This window comes from Bactrocera neohumeralis, chromosome 3 (genome assembly GCF_024586455.1).
Source record: "Bactrocera neohumeralis isolate Rockhampton chromosome 3, APGP_CSIRO_Bneo_wtdbg2-racon-allhic-juicebox.fasta_v2, whole genome shotgun sequence".
NCBI lineage: Eukaryota > Metazoa > Arthropoda > Insecta > Diptera > Tephritidae > Bactrocera > Bactrocera neohumeralis.
The window spans coordinates 24,318,620-24,344,825 of NC_065920.1; the positions used below are offsets into that span (position 1 = coordinate 24,318,620).

At 38.1% G+C, this 26,206-nt stretch overlaps 1 protein-coding gene across 1 annotated transcript in view; it reads right to left on the reverse strand.

Annotated features, from left to right (window-relative positions):
- The window catches only part of LOC126752755 (protein O-mannosyl-transferase TMTC2), a 269,008-nt gene that overhangs the window by 27,326 nt on the left and 215,476 nt on the right, over positions 1-26,206 (reverse strand). The window lies entirely within an intron of this gene.

Below are 26,206 nucleotides of genomic sequence, written 5' to 3' on the forward strand. Positions count from 1 at the left end.
AATATGGTAGATGGCGGCAGTTCGTACCACATTTTCACCACTTTTGCTGGGGCGACAGCGGGGTTGGGAAATGGTGCACTGTCATAATAGAAGAGCAATGTTTCCTTCGCCAAAAGGGGCCGTTTTTTGCAACTTGACGTCAGTACGGCCAATAAATTTAGCTTAGTTGAACCCTGAGACCGTTTTGGTTTCTCTAGGAAGTCGCTATAGATCACACTTTTTGAATGCCAGATAACGGTAGCTACAATTTTCATTCGATATAACAGTTTTCGCCTTTTTTCGTGTAGAGTCCAATTTTCCGACTGCTCGTTGGTTTCGAAGTATACCAGTGGATCTACGTTTCGTCGATGGTTGTGAAACTCCTTCGGATTGCACTTAAGCGTCATCAAACATTGCTGTAAAGTGGTCTCACAGTTGTTCTTCTTGGCAGGTGTGGGCTAAAGAGCGAATCATTGCGCGGCTATGTGATCTATTGAGATCCCTACTGCCACATCTATCTCGAGCTCCTTCAAACGTTGGACTGTCAATACCAGATCATGGACTTTTGTTACGTATAATAAAAATTTTTCGACCGATAAGACAGTTTTCGCATTTTTCAGAGCAGCTGCCGACAGCTCGTTGGTCTTCAGGGTACGACAGTGGATATAATTTCCGTCGGTATTCGTGAAACTCCTTCAGATTACACTTAGGCAAACACCACAGGAAGTGGTCTCACAATTGCGCTTCTTGACAGGTGTGAGCTAAGAAAGCCATATGATATATTGATTCCTATTGTCACATCTATCTCGAACTCTTTCAATTGTGGACTTTTCTTACGTTATAAAATTCGCTTCGGAGCTGGAGTTTTAAAACAGCCGTCTACAAGAATGTACTATATATGATGCGAAAATACATGATATTGGCGCCCAAAAGTCTGCGAAGCTATGCACTTGTCGGACCACCCTAGTATACTTGTATATGTTTGATAACGGGGTGTATAGACAGGCAACCGTTCCCATTTCACTCAGCCGGAATAAATTGCAAATGTTCCTACTTGCCCACCTCGCTGCCGGCCAGCTCAGTCAATAAGCAATATAGCATACCACATCCCTAATTTCTCTTGCGTATCGGCGCGCGGACGCTTGTTAGGGCAATAAGTTGTCTAAACTTTATTTGTACGTCGTACGCGTAGAGCTATGGAAATCGAAGTGCGGCGGTAGGTGGTCACGACTAAGTGCAGTCAAAGTTCTTCTGGGCAAACATAAATTTGCGTGAACGTCGGTCGACACACGACGTTACGCCTGTCTAGCTGCTCATTCGGCTCACACCCCGCCGAGCACGGCCAAATCGTCCAACAAGCCCTTCCGGCAGCCCGTCTACTCTTCCTTTCTCTCTCTCTCTCTCTTCCCATGCGGCATGTTTGCACTGCCATTTACAAGAACAACCATCGAATTGGCGGCTTATTTTCGCGTGTGGGGTGTTCCCGTTTTGGCTTGTTTGCGCAATTGAGTTGATTAATTGCCGATTTAAACATACGAGACAGCGACAATGTAGGCGAACATTGCTATTTGACTCGCGCTAGTGACCAGTGTGCAGCGCATGGACGGCGTTTACATACTCGCGTGCACCGTTAACTGTGTTGTTTGTGCAAATAATTACGTAAGTGTTGTTCGTAAAAGTGTGTCTCTCATGAATGTGCATATATTTATATGTATGGGTGGATAAGAAATATTAAAGGGAGTTTAGGCTTTAAAGTAATTTAATATTTTTGATTAAATTTTGTCAAAATTTTTTACTTTCTCTTCACTTTGTCTCCACCTTTCTTCTCACTCTTTTCCTTAGCACATGCCAATTGTTAAGTTAAGTAGTTGCATTATTCCATATAAGGCACCGAGAAGATTTGTGTGGTCAGCTACATATGTCCATTATATGATTTTCAAACCGTTTGATATTTACTTTTAATTATTCAGAAACTTTCAAGAGATATTTGTGAATTTTGAAAAAAGTACCTCTACTTGGATAACAGTATCCTCAAGTCTACAAAAACCGTTTTCTAGATATTCTAGAAAATTTTAACAACGATGTCATAACGGTTTTTTTTTCAAAACGACGCTACAAAAGCAGACCGTTAGAGACATCAAACGACGCCATATTTTTCCCGCTCTTTTGACAATTCTCTTCAGTAAGGTTTGCCATTTCATCGTGGAAAGATATGCGGTCCAACAACGTGTCGAATTTATTAAAATTTACTAACGAATTTCGGAGTCAGTAGCCTGAACTTTAATAGCGTTCATTTTATGGTCGTCATAATCGCCCTGTCAGATCAACAATTGAGCGTCTAGTAGAATAATTATAATACACAGGCATTGTAAAAAATGTTCCCATGCCAGTGAGACAAAGAATCTTAGTATCAAGAATATTGCTGCCGCTAGCGCATCAATTGAGGAAGACCCTCTCTCACAAGTCGCTCTCAAGCGTTGGACATCCCGTAATGTCGTTGTGGCGAATTTTGCGAAAAGATCTTGGCATAAATACTTACAAGATCAAATAGATGCAAGAACTGAAACCGCTTGACCACCAGAATCGTCGTGTTTTCGTGAATTGGGCTGAGCAACAATTTGAAAATGATCCGAATTTTCATCGAAAAATCATCTTCAGCGATGAGGCTCATTTCTGTATGAATGACTTCGTCAATAAACAAAATATGCGTTATTGGTCAGACAGCAACACGTACTCCATGAGTCACCATTGCATCCCGACAAAATTACGGTTTGGTGCGGTTTATCGGCCGACGTCATGGGCTGTACTTCTTCCGTGATGATCAGGATCGACTTGTTATTGTGAATGCGAATCACTAAGGCTCAATTATAACCGAATATTTTTGGTCCGACTTGGTTGATATGGGCTTGGACAATATGTGGTTCCAACAGAACGGCGCCAAAAGCCACACAGCGAATGTCACAATCGATTTATTGAAAACCAAGTTTGGTGAACGTGTTATCTCACGAAATGGTCCACTCATTTGGCCTGCTTGGTCGTGCAATTTGACGCCGTTAGATTATTTCCTGTGAGGCTACTTCAAGTCTATGGTCTATGCCAACAAGGTAGCGACGACTGATCAACTTCGTTGAACATCGAACGTCAAATCGCAGCAGTATCGGCCGATTTATGTTTGAAAACCATCGAAAATTGGATTCAGGATCTGGACTTCTGCATGCGTGGCCGCGATTGCCAAGCAAAAGAAATCAAGCTCCGCATATAATGGCGTTGAATGTACTTTCACAGGAATAAAGAATTTCATTAATATCCAAAAAAACTATTATAGCGCTCTTATTGAAAACCCCGTTACTTGTGCTTGATAAATTTTCGGAATTATAAGACGATAGCAATGAGTAGGAAACTCTTTGTGGTGACATTATAAAAAATTGGTTTTTCTTGAAAATAAATGCCAAAACACATATCAAATTTATTATCATGAGATAAAAGAAAGAATGCAAACCCAGAAAAGTACATTAACTTTCGTTATAGCACAACTTCATGATTTCAAAATCAAGTTCGTAGAAATGCGCACTTCTACAGAAGATAATGAAGTTAAACCAGTTATTAAGTTAAACGTCCATTATTTGCCCAAGAACTACTATATTTTTTCCACATAGATAAACTTGCGAAACTAATCTTCCACAAAATTGCTTCTCTGCCCACCAAATCTATGTTCATGCAGCCTTCTGTGGTCCTAGGCAGTCACAGTTATACATTTATTTACGATTATTGCGCTTATATTGTTTAAGCAAGAGTATAGAATCTTAATAAATTGTTTAAGTTTGCATTATGGCACACTTATAGCTGTAAACTGTGTTAATAAAATAAATTTGCCAACAGATGTTTGTTCGTAGAGCTTAAAGCTTATTTAGCATATGCCACATTCCATTTCACTCAAGTGGAAATCACTAAAGCAGCCTTTGTTTTTCAATTAATACTTCAATAAATGTACATATTTATATTGCTTAGGAACAACTTTGGGATTTATACTTACATAAATATCATATAATGTATATATTTAATGCTATAATAAAGGAAAAATTAACTAATGTCAATAATTATGACAAAATATTTGTTTTCGTTCCGGTGTATGATTCTCTAAAACTATTGAGGAAATGTATAAGTATTCGGACATGACAACAATAAAATTCTTTTTGAGCAAGTATGAATCATTCACATCTTTTTAAAGCTCCGGAGCGATATTCAAGCATGTCTTCTAAGCTATATGCAAGCATGTCTTCTAAGCTAAACAAATTTGCTAGCACACATGTCATCTCCAAAGGTTGAGTTTTCGATCATAATTGCATGACTTCTTTGACGTTGTGAATAATTTTGATGGCCTAGTGTAACTAGGTCCATCACTAGCATGCTTTTTGTTTTTTTTTCATTTTGAAGAGAACCAAATACCATATCTACAACAGAAATTCGTCAATCACCTCAAACAGTTGGAAAAGTTCAAGGTTTGCTAGCGTTTATATCATTTCCTCAAAAAGAACAAAACGAAAATGGAATTTAAAAGCATTTAGATAAGGATAGAAGTATAAAGTTAGGCACAAATTTTGTAGAAATATTCTCAGAAGTCTCTCCCATGGCTTTGATATTCCTATGGTAAAGAAGGAGATAGAGCACAGCAGAATGAGAAATATTTCTAAACTTCGCGACCACCCAAACCCATTGGCTAATGCCTTGGTAAACTCCTGCAAACAAACAAGTGAAGTGATCTACCAGCCTCCTGGAGAGCAACGTTCTACCAAGAAAAGCTCAACCACATTCTTGAGTTTCTTTTAAATATATGTAAGATTAGAATACTTATTGTTAGGCTTTACCAAGCAGATCAAATAAATAAAGAAATATAAAAAATAAACACAACACACAATGAAAATGACCAGATGTCTCACGGCAACTTTGGCTATATCATGTAGTTATGTCGTCTTGCTGCCATTACTGCAGTCGAATTTCACATATAAAGAAATAAGGAAGGTCATATGAAACTAGGGGTTGTATTGCTCTGATTTAAGCCATTTTAGGCAAGGGAATAAACTGTTATTAGAAATACATTATTTCTGAATTTCATTAAGATTTCTTACATATTGGCTAACACAAAACATATCAATTGAATAGTCAACCGGCCTAACACATATAGTAGATGGCGCTACTTGAATTCAATCCATATGATTTTTAGTTAGCCCTAACCTTCAAAAGGCACGTGTATAAATTTTACAACTGTCGAATCATTAGTTTGTCAATTATATCTTGTTGAGTGAAACAACTGTTGTTATTGTGAAAAGAATGGATAAAAAGAATTTCGTGTATTGATAAAATATTGCTTTTTGAAGAAAAAGTACAGCCGAAGCAAAAAATTGGCTTGATGGCGAGTTTCCAGACACTGTCTCAGAAAAACCAACGATTAAGCATTGGAATGCTAAGTTAAGACATGTTGAAATGAGCACCAAAGATGGTGAACACAGTGGATGCCCAAGAGAAGTTCTTACCGACGAAATCATAGAATTCCACAAAATAATTTAGGCTGACTGTAATTTGTGTAAGTTACATACATATATGTGATAGTCTCATTTATCAAAAATTTTTCAAGTACCAATTTAAGTAGTATTTCTGAGAGCACTATTAACGCTTAATATGGTACGTGGCCTTAACGCATCCTTTAATTTTATTTTCAACTTGATGTTAGTAATTACGAGTTTATACTACTCCTAAATGGCAAATATTCTTTATGGTGAGCACTGATGCCGACTGGTGAGTTAGTACCTACGAAAATGTATTAAAGAGCGGGCATTCGTACTCATTCCATTAATGAACATATGTTAAACAGGGTGTCTTTTTAGAAGTTTAAAGCTTTTATTAAAATAAATAAAACGTTAACGAAGCTATAATATAAGCAGTGTTTTATATTCTTCATGAATATAAAAGACTGCTTACTAGCATATGATTTGCATCGTTCAGTTTGTATGACAGCTACAAATAAATTTTCTACAGTAGTTCGAAACCTGTGGTTCAGAAATATATACTTGTATATGAAGTTTCTAAGAAGAAAAGGAAATGTGCGAAATTTCAGCACGATATCTCAAAAACTGAGGGGCTAATTTGTGTATATGCCGACAGATGGACGGATAGATAGATGGCCAAATAGATGGGGATGGCTAATTCGGCTCAGGATATGACGCTGATCTTATCCTTATATATAATATACACTACCACATTATAGGGTCTCCGACGTTTCGTTTTAGGTGTTACAAACTTCGTAGCATACTTAATATAACTTTTTTAGTATATAAAAATACAGAGAACTGATATCTATAATTTCCATTAATTTGACTTCAATAGGAGACCATTTAATCGCAGTTACTGGTTGAATATAGTTTTGAATGTATGTGACTATCCTTTTGTCAGTTGGTCTAATTGATCCAATTCCCCATCTTTTCATTCGGGTCAATCAATTGTTGGATCCATATAAATTGGAATCATGGAGATCCTGTTGGAACTAGTTATCTTTGGAGTATTGAATATATATATATAACTGATCTCCGCAATGCCTTTGGTGCGAACCGTGTGAGCAATGAGTACCAAAGAAAATGAAACCACGAACTGTATGAGCTCTACGGCGATATTACTATAGCTGGGCACATAAAAATAATATACAATGATTGCTCAGGTTAGACCATATCGTACTCATGGAAGGCGATGCTCCAACGGAACCCAAATGTATACGGTCCTGTCTGCACTGGACATATACAATTGACGTGACCTTGTAAAGCATAGATGCAACTGCCGAAGTTTTGCGTTCTCGGCTCAGATCGATACAAGGTTATAGAGCCAAAGAAGAAGAAGAAGAACAAGGATTTGCATGGAAGTGGGAAATAAGAAATGCACAGATAGTTTTCTTGTAGCGTACGCGCCATTGAGGATAATGCTGTCTCCATCTTCAGTTTTTAAACAATTAATAATAGTAATATTCTTCTTCTTCTTTACTAGAGGATGGGGTCATGTGCAGAAGTTCAGGCAAGTGTGGAAAGTTCTCTGAGCGCCATTCACTTCGCAGTGGCCAAAAACGATTCTTTTACATATGACTGAAGCAGCTCACGACTTCCGGTCTTAGACTAAGTATCCTCTGCGTAGCCAAGGAACATCTGTTTGAAAGTGAGAAGGCGAACTATTCCAGACCAGGGTTGTGCACTGGGTGTGGGACCCGCCACGTAAAAAAACACCTCCAATGAAAAGGAAACAACAGCCTCGTATAAGAGACCCCCTTTTGATTATTAGTAATACATTCAGTAAATTCCGAAAATTTTTGTGGGTGTTTAGAAGCCTGAATAATAATTTTAAGATTTTTAGTACCTTAAATATAAAACCGTAACCCTACCGTAAAATATAATTTGTTGATAAAAATAAGTTTTCCACAGGCGTGCGTTTTGAAAATCAATTGGTCATTTACTTTGACAATTTAGCTTAGATGAGGTTAAGTGGTCTTTCCTAACAAGGATCTCGCTTGGAGAGCATAGAACATCGGTCCGTTGTGTTACTTACATAAATATCCTCACAAAACGAAAAAGCGCTTTGAGTCTAACATCCATTTGTTAAAACGGCTAATGTCAATTTCGCCTATGTCTTCTGGTTTGTCGAAGATACGACTGTCGAGGTTTTTCAACTTCAGTCTTGCGACGGCTGGCTATTTAGACAGCTATCGTCCGACAAAATGTCTAATCTTATCGCATGAATGTCTATTAGATCAGTAAGTACGCCTATGATTGCTTCACTTTAACTAATGGTTTGACAGCTATTCCTCTAGAATCTGCCATAGCCTGTCAAGAACACCCTATATACGAGTTGCTATTGCTGCCGACAGTAGCTTAAGATTACTCAGGAGTCTACCTTATTTCAACTAACTAGGGCGTGACACTGCCGATTTTTATGCTCCTCCAAATGTGCTATTACGTCGGACAACCTGCGTAAATCATCCGAAATCAATGTGGCACATGCAGGCGACAAGGACGCAACGAATTAATGTGGATGGCGCGAATATCGTATAAATTGATTTATGTTTATTTCCAACAGCAGCTTACAGTCTTGCGTTTTTTATTACGTTCCGTTCTATGTCTTTCAGAGTCTAAACTCACGCAGACTATATTTAATATATATATTTTTCGTTACGCTCTTTACTCACACGGCAAGCTGGCTTCTAACACCCAAGCAGTGTAGGTTTCACCTTCAGTGGGTCGCGTAGGATACAGTTAGAAGTAATAAAAAACCGAAATCACCACTGCAAGGAATTTAAGAGTGATAAGAAGATGAACGACGACAGACAGAGAGTCAACAAACCACATCAAACCTAATATTAACGGTCACAAAGACAACCAATGCCAAAAGCCGTCCAATTCAATCTTATAATGAGGGTCATAAAATAAAACAGTGACGCATTGCCGGTAGAACACACACACACATGCACACATAAACCATGAAGCCGGTTCTTTCTGCTCTACAGCGTCTCTGACTTTTTATGGTGTATGTATCAAACCCACAGACGGTCGGACGTATGGTCAGGCGGGTGAATGCGGGCGGTTTATTAGCGAAGACAAGCAATTTTTCTAGAAAGCCTCTGCGCAAAGAAAAGGAATAAAATCAACTTTAAAGCAGGCACATAAAAAGGAAATTGCACCAAATAAATAGCGTTTGAGATTTAGGTATGATGTGCCGAGGGCATTTGGGTGGAAGCAGCGCCACAGTTGAAGCGGTCCACCGGGTGGCTCGAGTTTTTCAGTTTTTTCGTGTTTATTTTGCAAGTTGTTAAACCCTTTGCCATAGTTAGTTAAAAATAATCTGGGTGGAGCGGTATGAAAGTAAATTTTATTAAGGCCAAATTAAATTACATTGGTAATTCTAGAGCGAGTAAGTACTCTGTTTCCCTTTGTCGGGAAGAGTGGCTGCCCTGCGATAAAAATTAAAGGGTTAAAGTGAGCGTGGGAAAAATAAACGCAAACTACCTAAAACTTAGCTGTGCGGAATTAAAAATTGGGAACCCACATATTTGCTTAGAAAGTTGAAAAAGAAAGTAGGAAACAAAGATTCTTTAGAAGAAATTTAATTAACGCTCGTTTTCATTTTATGCCTTATTGCCTCAAATAGCGAAGTAATTGACGAAAATGTGAATCTTAACGATAATTAGAGAATATATAATTGAAGTTTCAATTTTCAAAGAATTTAATGATTTTTTGTTTTTTGGCCGAAAGCCGTTAGTTGGCCTCTAGCACATACACATATGTATAGTATACAAATACTTAAATACTACTATGAGCAAAAACTTGTAAGACTTTGTTCTCAATTTTAAAATTATTAACTTATTATTCAAAATCTATGTCGTGCCCCTCAAAGTAGTCGCCCTTGGCCCCAATACTCTAGTGCCAACGTTTGTTGCAATCCTCGAAACAGTTGTTAAAGACAATTTCCGGGATAGTCTTCAATTCGCGTAGCAATTCACGTTTAATGTCTTCAATTGAATCAAAATGGTTTCCCCGGAGCTTGCCTAATAGCCAGAAGTCACATGGAGCTAACATAAGACGAATGCGAGGGTTGAGACAAGAGATTGGTTGAAACTTTGGCAAAAAAACTCACGAAGAATCAATACAGTAAGCGGTTATGCATTATTGTGGTGCAAAAACCAAGAGTTGTCGACTTTAATTTCGGCCTCTTTTTGCGATTAGCTTCGCGCAGATACCGCTAAAAGAGTATTCCTTGGTAACAGTACGACCGGTCAGAAAGAATTCGGAGTGGACCACACCACAATAATCGAAGGAAACTGTCAACATATCCTTGATTTTTGACCTGCCTTGACGTGGTTTTTTCGGCTTCAGCTCACCTTTTCTACGACATTCGGCTGATCGATCGTCGGTTTCCGGGTCATAAGCATAGATATCATCACCAGTAATGGGTTCATGACATTCAAGTAGTTATTTCACAGACGTTAACGCGACACTGTTTTTCGAAAAAATTGTGTAATTTTGGAACAAATAGTGCTTTCACTTTTCTTAGACCTAATGATATCTTAAAATGGTTTTCACTGATCTTTCCGATATTCCAACTTTCTCAGTAAGATCTTTGACTCTTACTCAACGATTTTCAAGCATCAATTCCTTTATTTTATTGACATGTTGATCATCAGTTGATGTTGAAAGCCGTTCTGGACGTGATTCCTCATCAACTTGTCCACGACCTTCCTTCAATAATTTCTATCAAACAAAAACACTTTTGCGCGACAAGCAACTATCATCGAAGACCTTTTCCAACAATTTGAACAATTTTCGGCATCAGAAATTTGATTACAAAATTCGATCGTAAAAAGCGCCGAATGCACTTTAAGTACTTCAGAAAGACAGGCGTTTACTGAACACTAATGATTATTTTGATGTGACATTTGGCACAGATGTCACTGACAGTCATACCAATGATATTTCGGCGAATGGGTTTTCGCGCGAAATTTAAACTACAATTTTTACTATTTTTCGCACACAGTAGGATTTATAGATTATAGACTCCGAATTCGCAGAAAGCTTTTGCAGAAATTTTCAAAAGAGCCTTGTCGAAGCGTATACATTTTTCATGTGAAATTTGGATTGGATATTTTCAAAAGGGTTGCCATTTACCTGGAAAATAAAATTTAACTCCTAATGCGGGAACATCAACAAAATGTGTATAGGATACTCGAAAAAAGATTGTTTATCATAGTTGTCTCTGATATGGTGATCTCTAATGTAACATTTTTAAGTCAAATCAATAACGATACGAAAAATATAGTTTTAAAAAATAAGAGACATATTGGGAATGGGGTTGTCACTTATTTAAGAGACATAAATGGGATAAAGTAGGGTTACCGGCTATGTAGATATGTCCCATTGAAAGGTTTCACATTTAGTAATGTCACAATATTGTAAAAATATTTAATTATCAAGAAGAAATATTATTTTTTTATGAAATAAGAACCGAATGAAAAAAGTCTGCGGTCGAGTGACTAAATCGAAAGGTGATATGAATGCTCTGCAAGCCAAAGACTTCTACCGCAATTTTTTATTTCAAAGCTCTTCGTTTGAGGTTAGAAGGAAGATTTTGTTTAGAAGTTCCAAGAGTTAAAGTGAAACATTCTTCACAAATTTAGTCTTAGCGGCAGTTCGAATGAGCTTGTTAGTACCATTAACTCGTTGAAATTGAATCAAGGCGACATTGAATATCAATCAGCCCGAAAGATGAGCTCGCAAGAGTGTGCTTGCTTGCTTACACCGAAATGGGAACGAGTTTGATTTCAATTAGCATCTTGCGTTTTAGTAATATAGCCAGGAAACTCGCGAAAGCTTAGCAGGCGTTCGTCGTCTCTCAATGTTCCTGTGTGATTCTACATGTGGAATAGGGAGATCTTATGAACTATTTTCCCTTAGCAAAGTTCATCTTGCCTCATTCGCACGAGTGTTTACTGGACATTTTTCAAAAGGCACTAATGCTGTAAGACTCTAGTCGGACATAATTTGTCAAAATTTTACAGAAAAGAGTGTGTTAGAAACATCCTCTCTCTGCCATTGTCCAGTCTTGGCAAGACTGAGGTTGAAACATCTCGGCAGTCTCATTTTCGGCGAAACAGGAAGCATAGTCGAAACTCACATTTGTCATCTCAACAAATTTCAAAATCAAAGCGCTTTGTTGATTTGTTAGTGTCTTATGACCGAAACTGTCATATGTAAGATCCCTGTTGGGATTGACCTCTTAACCTAACTTGGTGTGGTATAAACGCTTCAATGTTAATTTGCTACGAAAGAGATATGGACTATAAGCAAAGGTAGAAGTCATTGAACGAAATTTGCAAGATTGTCTTGAAAAATATCGACCTTTGGATATTGAAAAGGGCTTATTTCCAACTAAAAAAATTTCACTACCGTCTAAGCTGTTATATAGAGAAAATCATGCCTGCCGTCTTGTTCTTGCGATATATGATATATCTATAAATAGTCTTTCATTATTCACTTGTTTGACCTTAGGCAATAGAAATGTTCCGAGTATTATCGATGGATTCAGTTAGCAAGTTCTGAACTATCCGCCGCAGGTTTCGCAAAACTTTAATTAGTGAATGGTAGTTGCCGATTGTAATAACTCTTCTTCTGGAACCCAAAATAAAATCAAGAGAAGCATGAGTTGTTGCCACATGAATGTTGTACAGTGCTTCAAGTTTCCAAAGTTTGTATCCAAAAATCTTGGCAATACTTTAGCAGAATAATAACCTTATCGGAGTATAATCAAAATCACGGACAAATATCGGGCATTGTGGGCTCAGTCAGACTACTGTAGCAGATTTCATAAAAATGTCGGTTAACAGTTTCTTTTGCTCGGAAAAAGGTTATGGAAGTGTCCAAACGACGTGTTCGTTAATCGTCGTCAGACAATAGAAAAAACTTTGGTGATGCAACATAAGTGATAGTGGATATATCAACGATTCGCCTAAGGATCAGATAGGCAGGTTTCAATGGCCGACGTCCTGCAATAAAATCTAGTTTTAGTCAACGAATGAGGAAACAGCGGTATGTATGGGTGAAAGAGCATGAAAATTGAGCATACAGTGTCAGTCAATATTTTCTTGGATGAAGCCAAGTTTAATATCTTTGAATCACAGAAGATCAGGTGAACAGTTCAGCAGAAAATGTCTACAAACCACAGTACACCAACCAGTCAGAAAGATGGTTTGATCTTGTTTATCTTATAATTGATTAAACTATACTTATTTAATTAAACGGACAGTCAACGGTGAGGCCTATACAAAAATCGTGACAGCCAGTTAGCCGCATAACCAAACAGAACTGGATTCCGTCCTTTGGAAGACGTGGTATAATGTGGAGGTTGGATTACTGCAAAAGCATAATTGTCAATGCCAGTAAGGACTATAGCGGTACTGTAAGTCTCTCTCATACAAATCAACAAATGACTAAACGCTTCCAATTTGCTGTCAACAGCCGTACTTACACATATGTCTATGTAGGCAACAATTCCCACCTCACTTGCACGGTCACCACACTATTTTTTTGTGTCTTCTTCAACACTTCACTTTATGTCTGTCGCGCTTTCGCCGCTCTTCAGCTGTAAGCAATAAGAAGTTGTTGGAAAACTTGTTTATAATTGTTTTAATTTGTTTAGCGCTTTGGTTGATTCAGCGACATTGAGCGGCGCGCAAACTTTTCGCACGTTAAAATAGTCCATTAGGAAAAGTTGCTGCAAATATGTGGATAAGTTTGCAAAGTTGTCATTTAATTTCGTTGCGCCTTGCCTTTCTTCGAGACGCTGCTCTCTTTTTTTCTTCACTTTAATAGATAATTAAATCAACTCACTGCAGCGCTTTGATAAAATATAAAATGACACACTATTTGTTCGACCGACTTGGCACTATACTTAATTAGAAAGTTTAAAAAGTCCAAGTTTTAACTGTGAAATTGCATAGAGGGATATTAGGACGTTTCAGCCAGCGAGAAAAATATTGTTTCAAGATTTGTTTCATAAAAGATGCAGACAAAAATAAAAATGGAAAAGTTTGAGGTTAGTTTGGGCATATGAAGAATGCGGTGGCAAATATATAGCTGATAGCTATTATAGTTATTCTACGATATCTGATAATTGAAGAAGACAAAATGAAATTGATAAGAGCTTTGAAGGATACCTGGCGAGCTAGTCTCCTATGGTGGGGCATATTACTTTAAACCGACTGCTAATGACTACTTATTTATGGGAACGTATTTTATGGTAGATATACACAAGGGGTATTAATGCTGAGCACTGATATGTGACGGCTAGAAAAAAAAAATATTGTGTTCCTCATTCCATTCACCTGAAATATAAAATTTAGCTCAAAATGCCAAAAAAAAAACTGGAATACCAAAGATAATAAATGTAGGAGACCCTATTTGAAAAATATTTATATAGAGTTGCCACCTTTTTAAATAAAAATTAATATAATTATTTCGCATCAAAACAATAGGGGTATGAAAAAAAGCTATTTGTTTCTCACAATAGGCAACGAAGCCAAGCCTTACATAACGATAAGATGCACTTCACCCTACTGACCCCTTAATTGTATTGATTGTACCTCACATTAATTAAAAAACATTTGAATTTTCTTAAAAATTGGTGGTTTTTTTTTAAAGAAGTTATATCCGCCTTATTGATGGCTCTCAGGGACTAACGGTTCGGGTCTCCATACAATGGCTTAAAGAGCGCCTAACTTTCGGAGTCGTTGAATTTCTCACTTGCATGTCTTTAATTAGGAAGCTGAGAGTTTTTCACTGCTGAAAGTCGCTTTCAGTTCTTAGAAGTTCTTGAAAGGGTTTCAACAACTTTCTTCTAAGATTCTAAACAAAGAACTAGTTATATACCTAGTCGTTTGGGGAGAGACTTTGAAGTGATCTTAACAAATTATTAACGACTATCTTGATTACCTTCTGTAGGTATCTTGCTGCCATTTATGGAATGTATAACAATCATTGAAAAACCAAACTTCTTCATCAACCAATGTATGAGGAAGAAATGTATGTACAAAATATCAACTTTTGAACATTGTGTGTGAAACTGATTCTAGCATAGAGAAAACTTCCATGCCCAACAAAGGTATATGCAAATATTTTGTCTTAAGAATATGAAATATACAAATGAAAACCTGAAGTTTGGTTCGAAACTATGGCATCATTGATCTAACAGGTCAATTGAAAAGTTCCCGTCCTACCATAGTAAACAACATTTTTTGACAAAAATAAACGTCGAGATTGTGAGATGAACAAGCATTTGTAACCCGGCTCGGAAGCCGAACTAGATGCACTTGTGCTTCCCCCATCGAACACTCATCCAGAAACTCCCAGTTCGCGCAACCAAAGTTGTTTGGACTTTAATTATGGCTAACTGAGAGGAGTGAGAACACAATGCGTGTTAGCTGAGTCTGAGCTCAAACTAGATGAACTTTCTTTTGCCTTCTCTTTCGCTCCTTCATAAGCATACAAGTTTTGTTGATACTTTCTTTTCGAATGTCCAGCTTTTAGTTCAAACCAGACAAAGCTTGAAAAGTTAGCTATCGTTTATATTTTCTATACCGGATGAATTGGCTGGAATCAATATTAGATGCTTCAACAAATTTTGTGATATGTTTAAAACTCTTTAACGATACCTGAGTATCGCTTGATCGAAACCTAGAAATTTTTGGTATTAAAAAGGACCATTGCTTCAGTCGATTAAGTTCCAAAGTATAATGTAAGCTAAGATATATTTGTCAGGTTAATTGCCTGATCCCTTAGCATGGAGTGGGATCATTAGACTGTTATGTACAGTCTCTAGAAAACTACTTTAGTTGAATATCAACTCTCGGGAAAACGCTCAGCACCTATCACAAATCTGCTTAGGTTTTTTATTCCGATTTGCACTATTTCACCTGGAGGCTTAAAGTTATGAGATCCGCAGTGTTTTTATCTTGATATGGCACAAGTGAATCACTAAAGGAGGAAATGTTGAGAATATTCTATCTCATCTTCTTCCAAACAGCTGTTGCAGCTGGCATCCATTAGGATATTTAGTCTTACAGCAAGAATCCCAATCGGACAGTGTCCAGTCTAAATCAGTGAAAGGTGAACTTTTCTGAGAGCTAAGAGCTCATGAGACTTTTTATGATCTATCTTGGGGCAAAAGAGCACTGAAGACGAAGAGTTCACTGGAGCACTTTCCATATTTTCTAGGCCAAATGCATCCTCCGACTGCACAGCTGCTGGTAGTTGAGCAATGCTTGCTGGTCTGAGGTCTAACAGTCCAGTAGTGAACCAAAAGAAACCAACGAAACTCCATCCCATCCTGATTCTGCAGTAATGTAGATGGAAGTAGCTGCTTTAAGAAGTTGATATTAGTCGGTGTGTATGAAATTTATCTCCCTTTTCAGTTTGCGCACACCACCAATTAGCGTTTTTCCTACATAATTATTGTAAAGCGTAACCCCAATATATAAAATATTCACTCAGCTCTTAATGTACTTCAACATTTCGCATTGCAACTCAAATTTAATTTCATCTCATATTTTCTTGGCTTAAATTCCATAACTTTACCATCATTAAATATTTTCATATTTAATTTTGTAGCGGCATGAGTGCATGCTCGAATGGTTGGCATTTAAAAATTAGGTCAATAAACAGGCATTCACTTTAATTTAATTCCACTCGGTGTGCAACGAGAGAAATGTTAGTGAATTGTTTATGGAGTTCGCTGTGCGGCAAGTGAGCGCAAACAAATAAATATTTACCTTTTGAACAGCAGCCACTTTGCTACAACAATATTCAACAACTGGCCCAAGAGTATTGACTGGCAAGAGCATACAAGCATACCGAAAGCAACCGCTCACACGCCGGACGGCCGAAGACGGAGAGAAATGTGAGAGCGAAGGAGCAGACGAAGGCACAGAGGAGGGCGCAGACACGAAGGTGCAGGCGTAAGCAAGGGTGCGGTCGTAGGCGAAGTAGTCGAATAAACCAAAACCAACCAGCAGGCTGTTGTTACTCCTACTTTACACGATCATCATATTAGAGCGGCAACATGGTCAGGTGGTGCCACTGTCAAGCCAAGTACAGCTGCTGCAAGGCTTAGCAGACTCAACGGTACTAAGCAGGGAGAGGGCGACCATACCAATGGTATATCTTATATTCTCCACTGCGTTCGACGTTGGACTTGTTTGTGGGCGAGGCGAGGCAAAGACGGCTGCGAGCCTGTGACTCACTATTGCAACAGAATAATTGCCAGTGAAGTAAAACAGAGGCTGAAAAAATTTATTATGCCTGCTTGTAGTTTCGCCCCAACTCCCCAACAGCTTCAGCACGACGTATTTTGGTGCTTTGTCAACCGTTGTACACCAGTATTACTGGTGTATGCGGTGTATATTGGCGTGGTGGTTTTTGTTTAGCTGCGCTCTATGCTTCATTTCAAATGTTTTGCAGCAAAACCAACAATAATAAATAGCAGGCAACAACAAAAACCAATCAAAAAAAAAAAATAGCAACAACACATGCCTCTGGCAAGTGGGGCGCATTGCAAGTAAGTGAAATCGAATGTTGTTGCTCTGAAAAATATTGTGAAAATATTTCCGTAAATTCTGTTGCATACTTGAGGGCGTTTATTGAGTCGATGCTGCTGCTGTTTGTGCCGCTTTAGCTTTCCTTACGCGCCTTCTCTTGCCGGCTTTGTTGTTATTGTTGTTGTTGTTCGACTGTTGTAACGTATTTCACTTAGCTGCGCCGTTATATACGCCCAACTCCTGCTGTGGTTCAATGCTGGGGTGCTACAAGTAGAGGGGACGGAGAAAATCTGCTGGCAGACACACTTACATACACATACACAAATATGCTTAAACGAAATCATATATAAAAGAAACGCATTTTCACAAACATACATATATGTGTGTAGTCCTGTTGGTCTTGGTCGGTTGGTAGTAACAATAAAAAGCAACATAATGCTAACAGCTCTTATGTGGACACACAAATAGAGACAAAAAATTTTGAGCGATGTAAAAAATTCGAGTTGTTCCATGGCCAGTTCAGTACTAATGCGGTTTTGACAAATTTGTAGCAGTTTGCGTAAGGCTAAAAATATCGTGCCATTAGTTTAAAATCTGCAAGGATCTAGAAAGAATAATAAAATACCGAACAAAACTTTCCCAACTCTTGTTTGGTCATTGGGAACAGTTGGTACTAGAAATTAAGAGAAAACCTCTTGAGAAACCCTCGAAGACTGTTTACGTAAAGTTCCCACGACAGTCAGGTCTACGTAACCGGAACAGACCCGGATTTTTAACCGCCATGGACTGTCAACACGACAGAATACGACAACCACTTCCACAAAAATACTTCTAAACTCTTTGCTAAGCAGCGAAACGACCTCCTCACTAAGTAAGAACTGTTTCTTCGAATCCCTTCTTGTAGGCACTTGCTTGTGACGAAATCTTTTTGTGAAAACTTTAATAAGATTTTACGTATAGTACGAATGAATACCGTCGCTCAGAATAAAACATTCAATACATTTTTGGACGCTCTTCTCGAGAATGTCATTATAGAAGTCAAATTAGCAACCTTGACATAAACAGAGCTCGATCTGCCTGTAGAAACTAAAGAAATCCTCGATCAATTACTTTATTGTTAGATTAAATGAGTTGAATTATACCCAATTCAGATCTTTGAAGACCCCCGAACACAAGATTTGTGTAATACTCGTAAGACTTGTAAGACTCTTTGCTAAAGTCCAAAGTGAGCTCCTTCCTAAATACTTAATACCTGTTTCATTGAAACTATTCCTGTAGGAAGCGTAGTGTGACGGGACCTTTCTCTGGAAGCTTAAGCAAGACTTTACTGGCATACATGGTAGACATGCACATTCCACTGACCAGATATGGTACGTATACGATGGAACGTTCCAATAAACACCTAACTCCGTTCAGAGAGAAACAATCAACAACTCTTTAGACTCTCTTCTTATAATGGATATGCTGATGCAGAAATTACTTTGACAAACTAAGAAACCCCTCGATGAATTATGTGCTGGTTACTGTAACAGCTTAAACTATTACCAATTCAGCGCAGATACCGATGTTACCTCAAAATACCGTATCTAAAAACGATAATGCCCATTTCTGGCTCAATGGGTATGCAAGAAAGCAAAATTGCCACATTTGGGACGAAGAGCAACCTGAAGAAATTCATTCAGAGCTTTCATTTCATCCAGAAAAAAAACCATTTGGTGTGGTGCGGGCGGTGGCATCATCGGCCCATATTTCTTCAAAAATGATGCCGGTGAGAATGTAACCGTCAATGACGACCGTTTCCGCGCCATGATAACCGACTATTTGACGTCTGAAATTGAAGCTCCTGATCTCGGCGACATTTGGTTTCAACAAGACGGCGCCACTTCCCACATGTCGCTTCAATCAATAGATTTATTGAGAGAATACTTCGCTGAGCAGAAAATTTCACGTTTTTGGCCGGTCGATTGCCCACCAAGATCGTGTGATATTACACCCTTAGACTATTTTCTGTGTGATATGTAAAGTCTAAAGTCTATATATATATTTGAAAGAGATAATCTTCAAAAAACAAAGAATGTTCTTTCGAATGAAAGTAAACAATCCCTTTTAAATTTGAAGTTCTTGTGTTTGTTCTTTACAAAGTTGAGAACCTTGAAATGGATAAGCCTTTAATCCTTTTCTGTCGAATATTGCCTAATTTGTGTTGCCATGTGAGCTAGAGACTTTCGTTTGCTAAAAGTAAAACAAAATGTTTCATCTCATGACGCTGCTGCTGGAATTGGAGATTTCTCATACACTTGATTCAAGAAAATGGCTCAGATTAGCATTAATGTATTTTCATTAGGCGCTGGAAAATCTAAGTGAGGGTCCTAACTCATACAAAAGGTCGCATGTTTTGGTCTTATCATGGCTGAGCTAGCTTTATTTAAGGTTTTTAGTATATAGAATGTATGTTAGGTTATGTTTTAGTCTAATTGCATCAATATGTCATAAGCTAAGTAAATTTCTACTCAAAATTATAGGGCGCCTTGATTAGAAATAATTGGAATGCCTAGTTCTATTTTTTTTAACACTTCCCAACATTTTTCCATTACCTTTGGAGCACTCCGCATATTCCATGGAACACACTAAAGGCACACATGCCCGAACCAGTCGACAGCACTTACGGGTGTGCCGAGACTGAAAGTTGCGCGACAGTAACACCAACGTCAACAAACAAACAGGCATCGGGTGGCATTGAATGCGTGCGTTATCGGCAAATTTGCAGCCACAATGTGCACGTTGACGTTGTTGGCTTTTGTTGTGTCGACGACAATACCCAGAGGAATGCCAGCAGAGTAGCGCTTGTATGTGGCACGAGAGCAATTGGAGTGGAGTGTGTGCGGGGGTGGATGTGTTGTAATATGAGCACCTTTATTCCCTAAGAAGCGCATGACAGCGTAGTAAGCTTGCAATTGTGTAGGGGCAGGCGAGGGAGAGGCGCTTGGCGCGTTACAAAAAAATGCCCGTAAACTTGCGCATATGTGTACGCCCCACACACATTGCCACATAACTTTGCAGGCAACTATGCACACAGAGTATTTGCAACATAAAATTTCACTCCACATATATCTAAATGACGCACACACGGAAACTTGCATATACTTGTAACTAGTATGTCGGTATATTTAGTTATGAGCTCGGTTTTTGTCTGCTGGTGTACATTTTCCTGTACTGTGGCATCTCGCCTTCGGGGAAATTTAAGATTTTCCGTTACTCTCTCAAGTACGAATATTCTGCAATATAGTTTCTTGAGCATATTTACACGTCGCATAAGTTTCGTGTGTGTGTGTGTATGTTCTCAACTATAATTGTGCGTCCGTGAAGTGCAACCTTGCTGAAATTAAATGCTCAGCAATGTAAATTAAACTTAGTACCTTAGATAATAATTTGTTGAAGAATTTTGTGTAGCTCTCAGATAAGAAATGCGTAACAAATATGGGTTTCTGCTGTGCGAACTTTAATAGAGTTTTGTAGTTTCGGGTGTGTAATCTCGAGCTTCTTTCGATGTACGATTTTTCAAGACCTTTTCTGAGAGCACGATTCGAGATACACATACATATATGAAAACAGGTATGGAGACAACACTGAAAATATTGTGCTAGAACCTCATACCGGGTATGTTCCAAGCACTAGGATTGATTCGAAGTTAAACAGACTAAAACGATCTAATCTTTTCCACTTAAATAGGTGAATTTATTTAGTGTTATTTGGAGATGAAAACAAAGTCAAGCTTAAAACTAAAGCGAAAGCCATTCAGAACGTCAATCTGAATCTGAAACCCCAGAGAGGGTCAGAGATCTGTTCATACTCCTCACACACGAATTATTTCTTTATTTTCATTGAGGAAGCTGAGGAGATTTAACTTTGTGAATACTTTTTAAGGATTAATATGAAATCTTGTCTCTCAGGTTACACGATATTCGACGATTTTTTTCAATTACAAAGACTAAAATCGAGTTGCCTCTACAAACTGAGAAAATCCTCGATGAATAATGTTCTGATTACTGTAACAGGTTAAAATATTATCAATTTAGCCCAAATATGGACGTTCCAAATATTTGTTGCACATGCATTGGGTCCTCATGCGATATGAAACACTTTTATATGCGTTAGATATCGATTTTAGAAACATTTTGTTTATAGTCCAAACAGCACGCTTTACTTCTTTTGGACGTCGATACCTGACTATCTTCCTCCCAAACAGGGTTTCAAGCTATTTATTTTGTTTCACTGCTTACGATAATGTTGAAGTTGAAAAACTTTGTAGCGATTTGTAAGTGATTTTGAAAAAAATGTTTCATGTTATATATTTTTTAATAGCGAAACTCCGACCAAAATGCGTTATGAGTTCCGTTTGGGTTTGGTACCGATTTTTTTAACAAAATTCTCTCCATAAATTGAAATGTTTTATAACATGAAGTTGGTTGCAATATTACGTCTGATAATTTTTAGCTAACCTAACACAAAATATAAATAAAATTTTTACATTTGCTTAACTTGTAAAACTAAGTCCAACTAATTCAGCTAGCAACAAGAACAGCCAGAGTTGTAGCATATCCATTTCCCAGTTTATAGCAAATTCTAAGTGCTACAAAATCTGTCACTAGGCTTTTAACATTTCTGAGAAACGGAAAACGTCCTGCTTGGCTTTATGTACTGCTGTAAATATTTATAGCCAATCGTTGTTTTTGTCATTTGCCGCTTATAGCATAGCTCAGGTAAGCGATATAAAACACACACAGCCAAACTAGCATCCATCTACAGCGATACACCACAGCAGCGCTTTATTGTTTTGTTGCGGCTGTACCTGAGTGCCGACCGTAAGTTGTTGACCAGGTCAAAATCACAACTTAGACTCAACTACGGAAAATATGCCCCTTAAGAAATCGAATATTTACAGTAAACAAAAATTTTTGAACAAGAAATATATAGTATTAAAGAAATAGTAATATAATATTCCTAGTGGAACTGATTGGGTCAAAGATTGGGTGGAAAGTTGCTGGAGGAGTATATTGTCAAGAACTTGTTTCATCTTAAAATCCCTACTATTGCATTGTTTTTCAAGCCGAGGTTGCTGGTGTTAAGGTAGCGGTAGACTTACTGCTCCGTTGCACAGCCTCCTTCAGGGAAATGACCATCCACTCTACTATCAGGATAGCGATAGTAGCCTTGAGTTTATTAACCGTACGTTCAGGTCTGGTTAATTAATGCCTAATCTCGTTTTCAAAAGCATCGAGTCATTTGAGAAGACTAGTTTGGGGCCAGGCCTATGTTAAATGAGAATGATACTTTAGCTCCGCCCTCAGTAGATTGGGAATGGATCAGTGTTCCCCAACCTCATCTATTCTGCTACTGCATAGTTGGGTCTCACAGGAAATTGAGAAGCGCTGAGCTAGGTGCTGTCGCAAGATCATTTTGGCCCAAGATCGATCGCAAGAGATCCAGTGAGTTCTTTGCATCGGTATGAATAGCCTTCCGAGTTATGCTGGTTCTACCAGGCCATTGCCCTATGGTCGTCCAGAATGTAGAATGAAGTTGAGATTTTTCCCGGCGTCAGTTGCAGAAGCTAAATGGTAGAAGAAGAGGTGGAAACATCTCAATACTTCCGTCTTGATTATCTTCGTAAGATGAAGGCTTAAACACTTGAAAGTTTACACTTTCAGATATCTCACGGAGCTGGTGGAAGTAGAAATTAAACGCCTGAGCAAATTTGTGTTGTACACAAGGCGTTTTGCTGACTTATAATTTCGTATTACAGGAGTTCTATTTTTATGGTGTCACGCAGTACTGCATATAGTAGTCCAAGTTCGATATCTGGATCATCCACCAAACTTAACCTAACCTAACCTAACTTAGATATATTATGATTTAACAATAACTCGAAAGAATATTATATTAGTCTCCAGTTGGATCTATTATTTCTGATAATTTCGAATCAAGATTTTTCGGAGTTTCACCTTAAAAAAGATATTATTATATATTATATTACAGATATTGTCTTTCTAAATCATAAAATGTAGATAAAACCATAGAGTTTGTTATTCTGGTTGGAACATAGTTTCAGGTCCCATATTCGGTAATCGTCTTGAATTTAAGCGCTTAATTTAACCTCTCAAAGAATTTTCTATCTACATATGTGGCAGGTTTTAAATCTAGCACAGCGAGTCGTTGTTACAGCGGAAACACCGATCACAACTTCTGTTGAACGGATTTGGCCAAATATAGCCTCTAATAGGGATGAAACTTAAGTCAACATCTTTCGGCCGTGGCTTAAGGTTTATTAAGTGACAGATACTTCAAAAGTATCTGTAGACAAAGAAATAGTTCTCAGTTAACTTACAAGGAGAACCCACTTTATTACACTGAGGAAATAATTTTCAGATAAATATTTAATATCTTTGGTAACATATGCCCTCTACATCTCAATTCTACTCTCCACTCTATGTTTAATTTGTAGACTGACCGAAGGCAGCCCACTAAAGTCGAATCTACGTAACCGGAATGGATCCATATGTTTTCCAGTGAAAGTTGTAAACTTGACAGAAATTTGTTTGTTCCAACATCAACAACAGTCAAATTTTGTCAGCTTCAGAAAAATACATTCTTCAAATGGGTTATAGCGAGTATACTTAGTTCTCAGAAACCGGTAAATCTGGTAGGCCAATAAGCCACCCGTAGACTAGTTTGGTCCTTTGCGATACCAGATGATGTTGAGTTGGCAGGTCCAAGAGGAGTAGTCATCTTTTAACTAGGTTGGTATTGTGGTAGAAAAGAGTACATAATTTTGAGCATTTGGTCTATGTAGCTGGATGTTACAGAAGGCTCAGACTTTAGGTTTCCTTATAGGCAATATCTTCATCTCACCTTCCGACTGATTTCAAAGTTATAAGCAACTAGGGAGAATGTCAATTCGGCTGCAACGAAAGGTATAATACCCTTCACAGGTGAATTTCTAATAGTAGTGATATGTATGAGGATAATTAATCCTGAAAACATAATCGGCCAACTACTTGCATCCAACCGAAAACGTTCTACTACATTCCAGTTCGTTGAGGTTTGATACTGAATACCTTCTATCACAATTCCAGTTACGTAAAGAGGCTAATTTATCATGGGACCACGAATCATGGTTACTTAATAAAGAAAAAAATATCTCTAATGAAGGACTTGATTTTGATCAGGTAATTTGAACGGCAGTTATATGCTATAGCGATCGGATCTGAACAAAATATTCGGATATTATAGCGCTACTTCGGACGATAATTCATGTAAAATTCTCAGCTAATAAAGCTTTCCAAACATCAGCTTGTTGTATTTTGTTCGGTCAGTTTATATGGCAGCTACTTATGGCTAAAGGGGTCCGATATCGGCGATGTTCAACATCATCTTGGGTAGAAAAGAACGTGTGGAAAGTTTTCAAAACGATATCCCAAAAACTGATGGCGTACTTAGCACAGACAGACGGATATGTCTAAGTCAACTCAGCTCGGTAGGCTGATCACTTATATATGTATAGTATATCCTCTAGGGTCTCCGATGTTTCCTTCTGGATGTCACAAACTTCGTGGCAAACTTAATATAACCTGTTTAAGGTATACTATTGCTCTTATAAGACCTCAGTTTAGGAATTATAAATTGCAGTACCTTATTTCAATAAATATTTGAAAACAATTTTGTTCACATCCAAACTTAAAACAACCATAACTTCAGTTTGTTGACTGTTTTCCTTAGAGGTGTTGTTACTAAACCTCAAATCTGCAGAACTACTGTCTTAAACAGTTATAAATTACCGTGCCGACTGTCTGTCAGGGTCAGCACTCGAGCGTGCATACAGTAGAGCATAAAATATTAGTTTCCTTAGTCCTCTTCTCAATGACGTCTGTCGTAACATGCACGTCGGTGCTTAGAAGGAGCGTTGCATTTGTACATTTGTGGACTTTAATTTCATAAACGTATAAAAGCCATGCCAAAATATTATGCTTGCTGCCATTTCCATTTTCCATTTCCACAACAACCACGTCCACATCCACGGCCATGTCCATTCGCAGAGACACTTCCTACCAACACTGCCAGGCTGCCGCCTGGCCACACTCTCGTTGATGTACGCTCTCTGGCTATTTGGGACTACAGTTATTTAGTTTATGCCGCTTCGGCTGGCAGGCCTGCTGAAGTGGGTTAGTATGCTTGTGTGTATAGGTGAGAGTGTGTTGGTGTGTTGTGCCATTTCCTGCAGCTACTTTGCCAACTTGTATTGGCTAATAAAATCGAGATAAGCGCTGCTCAATTGTACTTTGTGAATTTACTACACAGGCTTGTCGTGTTTTGTTTCGTTTGTATGCTGAATTCTCCACTTGAACTTTCCTATTTCTGTAGGTATTTGTACGTGGGTATGTGCGGGTGTTTTTATACTCTCGCAACATGTTGCAAAAGCGCTTAATAGCTTTGTTTGCAATACATTAAATTGAGTTAGTTATAGGGTTATATGCATCAAAAGCCTCTGAGATGAAAAGTGTGTAGTAAAGGGAATATTTTATTTCAAAATATCTGTTTGTACATGCATTCGACAACCTAAGATTGTGATAAGCCACATTGGAGTTGAAGTAACTGAAGTCCGTTTAAAGTATTGCTTGTCGGGTGAAGGGGTTGATAAATGCCGAGTTCGGTATCGGAAAAAGTTGAGTACTAACTTGGACCACCTTTTATCGTTAGTATGTCGCCGATTCTTGTTTACTAAATATAACTCTCTAAGAAGTAGCACTAACAGCGCAGACTGTTTTGGTAATGTAGGTTAGGATAGGTCGTGGGGTTGATCCAAAATCGATGGATCTTACTTGGACACGTATATGTCTTTTGTGTTACCCGTAAACTCTACAAAAAGTGATCACCTCATAGACCGACGAAGCATTTTGAGGCGATTACTATCAATTCCAGAAGTTAAGCAATAGAAGAGAAAGTGAAATGACGAATCCACCTCGGCTTCTTTCATACAACTTGGGCAAATAGCGCTCGATAAAATGCTTAGTCGCACCGCGTGTGAACCTATTGGACAGTATCCAGTTAGAACACCTACCGTTG